Source organism: Solanum dulcamara, chromosome 3 (genome assembly GCF_947179165.1).
Source record: "Solanum dulcamara chromosome 3, daSolDulc1.2, whole genome shotgun sequence".
Classification (NCBI taxonomy): Eukaryota; Viridiplantae; Streptophyta; class Magnoliopsida; order Solanales; family Solanaceae; genus Solanum; species Solanum dulcamara.
In genome coordinates, this window is record NC_077239.1 from 77,753,088 (window position 1) to 77,759,087 (window position 6,000).

Consider the following 6,000-nt stretch of genomic DNA (forward strand, 5'->3'; position numbering starts at 1 on the left):
CACGATTTTTCTGTCCATCGGCTCATCTTCCCCTTATTAACACTATAAGAAAGTCTATACGTATAAGCGACGATGGAAAAACAAACAATAACCACACATATAATTTAAGAGTTTAATTTTGATGCACTATCAAAAAAGATGCCCATGCTTTCAAGTTCATTCACATTTATGACATTCAACTCTATTGTTTGCACTGGCTCCAATAACAAAGGTAGCAGAAGGAGTCACGCAGGCAGTCTGAAAGAGTCATGCAGGTAGTTATATAACCAAAAATCCTAGCATTTACTTGAACAATCACTCAATCTCAATTGCACAACCTCAGTAACATATCCTACGATAGGTTTCTAATTGTTTCCTCCCTTTTGGGGGATGTGATTGTAAAGCATTCTAACAGTTTTTTCACAGGGACTGTTCGGATTGGCTTTTGACTTATTTTTATTATTTTGTCTTTAAAATAAGTGATTATAACCAAACACTTCAAAACTGCTTAAAAGCTATTTTGACTTAAACGCACCTAAAATAAGTCAATCCAAACGGACACTAAAATTGTTGAACTATGTTAACGTTGTTTTATCAATTCATTAAAATACAAAAAAATAAAAATAATCTGCAGATGCCTCTTTCTTGAAAAAGTGTTGATTTAGAATAAATCTCTTTCATTCAATGGCTGACAAAATTCCTTGCGGAGACAAAAACACTAGGTTATTCTTCTCATCTGTCCTATTCTTGGTGGATAGAGTTATCCGGTACCTATTGTTGGTGGGAGGCGGCAGGTATCCCCATGAAATTAGTCGAGATTCGCGAAAGTTGACCCGGACACTATAGTCATAAAAAAAATGCTGCCAAAATTGTGTCAAGTTTGCCCCTAAGCATTTGACATTGAGGAAGAATAGAGAACAATCTAAAAACTCTGACTTAATTCAACAGGCTATAGATAGTTGATAGGTTCTTGCTTCACGGATATAGCTGCTTGATTTGGGCTTCTATATCCATTCTGTAATGGCATTATATATTTATAGCAGACAAGTTTCAACTAATATGAGATATAAAGTTGCTATTTCCTTTCTAGCCTCTCAATGTTGTTGTCTTGTAGGATCATAGTGCTCTTAAAGCAACCAACAGAATATACATACTACTATAAGAAACACATAGTGACAGCATGGGAAACCATTCAAAATTTAATAATGTGAAAACATAGTATAGAAAATACCTCTTACAGTGAAACTGTATTCCTTTTTTCCAACTTGAGCAACTATCACTGTCAAAAACTTGTGCATAATGATGAGAAACCTGAAAAAGAAAAACTCATTAGAAGATAACAAGGGCTCCTAAGCAGAGAGACCAGCAGCTGGAGAACGGACAAAAAAAAGGAAGAAATGAAATCACGCCAGGTTTATTTATTCTTTAAAACTCTATCAAAACAAGGTTCGAAGATCAGTGATCGGGCAGAAGAAAAAACTGGAACACAAATAACTGGAAGAAGCTGGTGGAAGAAGACATTATCAGCTGAGAAGTTAAAGACATCATATCATAGAATAGTTATAGGATTTCTTGTAAATAGTTCTAATCTTTATATGAGTTTTTTTATAGCCGAGGTCCTTAATTCAAGCATAAGATCTATATTTACATCTCATCAAAATTAAAAGAAAAAAAGCACGCTAAACTATTTGAAGCATTAATAATTTGGGGAAAAAGAATATAAGGTGAGCTTTAAGGATACGCAGAATTTTTCTTATCTAAAATAGCTTTACTACAAATATACAAGACAAGCAACCTCAATTTCAATGGTTATATCACAGGAAACACATCCCCAGTTGTAACATAAACTAAAAGACACTTTTGTGCAACGCTTTTGCAGAGTGAGATATATGCAAACTCTACTCCTACCCCTGCAGCTTTGAGAGGTTGTTCCGATAGTCCTCGACTCGAGAAATCATTTTCAGGACAAGTTTGAAAGAAGTGGAAAGAGTAAAAGGCTATGATGAAAATACTGAATAAATATACATACTGACAATAAAGTAGTAGAGATAACCAAAGTGCAAGAAACAACGACAACAAACAACAATAACAACATAATCAGTTAAATTCCACAAGTGGAGTTTGAGGAGGGGCATTTTTGTACCATTTTCAATAGTTTAAGGGCATTTTAGGCCCTTTTCCATTTAACTAAAAATCTCCTATCAACTTTTACTATTTAAAACTTGTATTTGTTTTCTTCATGGCATTTCCATGTATGAATCACTTAGAAATTTGACCCCTCATTTGATATCTGCAATGAATAATATAAATATTGAAGTACATTAGTCATGGCTAAGATATACCAGTTAATATAATGTATAACATTTCAATTAAATTTTTGGAAAAGGGTCCCTAATTATAGGAAAAGGTTTAAAAAGTATCTTTCATCTATCTTTTGGTCTAAAAATGTCCTTTTATTAATTTTTTGGTCTAAAATTACCCTTTCATCCAACTTTTTGGCTAGAGAGATATTTTAGATCAAAAAGATGAGTAGATGAGTATTTTTAGACCAAAAGGTGTATGGAGGGTATTTTTAAACCCTTTCCTATAGTTCATGGTAATTTTGGCCCTTTTCCGTTATATTTTTATTCTCTTATGAAACTTGCACTCATTTTAATAAATGGATATTATTTTTTAAAAAGGAATTTTTTTTTGATATTAATACTTAGATACTTGTATTTTTTTTAATTTTTTTTGCATACAACAGGTGAATACATTTATATATTTACATATGAATACTTTTATAACAAATTAATACAAGTATTTATATATCTTAATGTATTAATATATCAAGGAATCATAAAGATATCTATAGTATTAAAAATAGCAAACATGCTAAAGTATGTCAATGTGGCTATATCATAATCTTATGAATACACTCTGTTGTCAACACAGAAAATGATACATTGAACCACGAAACTGTTGGTTTTCCAATTTCTCTTCAATTAGGCGTGTAGGATTAATTTTTTGTTTTAAAATTTGATTATCGATATATAAAACTAAAATAAATAGTTATTATGAAATATTAATTTTGCTATTTATAATATAAGTGTATTCATATAATTTTTAAAAAAGTAAACTATAGCTATTTAATTTAAATATATATTAATGTTTGCTGGATCCTGTAATTTTTCCTATAAATGAAGAACTAGTTTTGAATTGGCTTGGTTGGACCTCGTGTTGGGCCTGTTTATTATGACCCAACAACATATTGAGTGAAATCTCACTAGATGAAGCCCAAAAAGAGTAGTGTAGTCAGATCTTATCTATACCTCGAGGAGGTAGAGAGATGATTTCCAAAAACCACTCTATTCAAGTGCATCAAATCCAAGTACAAGAAGTCATTGTTATTTACTATGACCCAAAGCAAAATTTTAACCAACTTATCATTTGGCCGTAAATTTTGAAAGTACTTTTCGAGAACTTTTTTAATAAAAATTTTTTGGTCATAGAATTTGTCTAATTTTTGAAAACTAAATTCCAAAATTCCAAGATATGATAAAAATTTATTTTTGAGTCAAAATTATAGTTATTGATTTCTTTTTAAATTTTAAAACTTTTCTCAAACTTTTATATTTTATGAAAAAACTCATCTATTTATGATTACGACTAATTTCTATATACCTTTTTGGGTTATCTAATCTGGAATTGTATGTTCACCATGAAAAGATTATTCGTAAAATATGAATATATATATATATATATATATATATATATATATATATATTAAAAATAGCTAGTGATTATTGCTATTATGCTTTATTATTTTTTCACTGTTGAATCTTCATAACTAATTGTAATTTGACGATTTATAGTATTTAATAATTGTGTTATTAGTAGTTTTTATCAGGGTATGCCGATATGGATAATGTACTATCTATTTCATTATAAAAATAATGATTTTGTGTCAAATTTATGAATATTTTTTTGATAATTTTTAGAATTCAATTTATGTATGATGTAGTCCTACAAACAATATCGATCGACTTCAAACTAGATGAGCTAGTCAACAAATAAAAGCAATATGATATGTAAAAAATTTATTGATCGAGGAAATAGTATAACATAATTATTTAAAATTTGATTAGGAAAAGAATTCATGCAAAGATTCCATAATTTATTTTTAAATCTCTTAGGTGTAAAAAAAAAATATTGCAGTGGATGGAAAAACGAATTGACTTTTTAATTTAAATTAAAGCTACTAACGTCATAAATACTGAAATATAATTCCTTCACATTAAATGGATAAGATACATGCCACTGGTAATTAACGCACATTGGGGGAATAATAAAAGAGAGTCCACTTTGGTAGACAAATTTCAAAATAACTATTTATTGACTTGTAGCATACACTGTCCTATTTATTTAATTAATAATACAAAACAAACCTCCCATCGTACTTCTATGATTAATTATTTTAGCGACATAGTGATAGTTTGACCATAAATATTATTTTACTTTTAGTTTGACCAACAATGTAGTTCTAATAGTTATTCATCGGCATTGATGCACCCACTGGGGAGATATTTATTGAAGGGTCCATTTGTGGTGTCATTGGAGGAAACACTGGAACAAATAATGGAGAAGCCATAGATGTTGGCTCTTGAACATTTATGTTGTTGAAATATGAATAATCAAATAAAGTCATTACATTATTATTAGTCCAGTCTATCAACTCAAACAATGCTGGACCCTGTGGAGATCCAATGGAGTAGTTCTGATAGCTATTTGTGGTGTCACTGGAGCGGACATTGGAGAAGTCATTGTTGTTGGAGGGGCTGTTAGCCCGTTACATAAGCCCTTCTAACATTCATTTGCTGAGGTATTGAAGCATAACAACATATCCAGTGAAATCTCACAAAGTGGAGTCTGGAGAGAGTGTATGCAGGCTTTACCACTACCTCTCTGAGATAGAGAGGTTGGTTCTGAAAGACTCAGCTCAAGCAAATCAAAGTAGCAATTAAAAGAAAAAAACGATAGTGGAGAGAAACATGACAACTAATAGCTAAACTGTGTAGAGAACATATGCAATGAACCGTAACGAAAAATAATAAAGTGCGATCACCTAAACACATTAAATCACAGATGATATCAAATATTAATTAGTACACTAACTACATGAAAAGGCTAATATTACGATCAATACGGTGCTCTATACTACCACCAAGCCAAATACAATTGTGAAATCATTAAGAGAGAACATTTGTGAAGAAGGAGGAGGAACCCACGAGGAGTCAGTAGGAGCGGATGAAAGAACTGTCAATGGAGCCATCGTTCCCTACAAATAGGAGTCAATCTTGGGCAGAGATACACTAAAAAGCATAGCGATTTGGTCTCCATCCAAACAAACACATTTCTCCTCCTTTTTAGCCATGCCTAGAAACAAAGTGAAGCTTGCTTTCATTGAAAACAAACTTCACTTTCTTTCCATCCGTGGATAAAGAGGAGGGGAAATGTGCTTGTTTGGGATGGGATCAAATGGCTATGTTACTGTTGTTGTGTGTTTTTTGCTTAGGATTGACTCCTATTTATAGGAAAAATTTAGATTTTCTAAATTTTTGAATAGTTTGAATTAGAGAATACTAAGTTGTCGGTAGTAACTATTTTGGCATGCAACTAAATGAGGATGTATTAGATACCAAGTTGGATGTTATCCTCCCTTCGTCGATCCTTTACTTTAATGGTTGGGAAAAATCTTGAAATACATGTGGTCAATGGTTTGTCCTGACCAATTTTTTTTAGTCAAACTTTTCATAATTGGAAAATAATGTAATGGTTTAATTTGGTATGTAGTATCCACAAAAGATAGTCATCCATAAATAACAAATGTGTTTGCTTACTCATTTCAATCATAAGGAAAGTTAAATCTTTTTGTATATTTTAATTTATGTATGTACAAAATTAAATATTATGTGATATCCAGAAGTTAGAAAGTCGGAAAACGAGGATCTAAAGATGAATTTTCAGAAAAATTCAATTTTT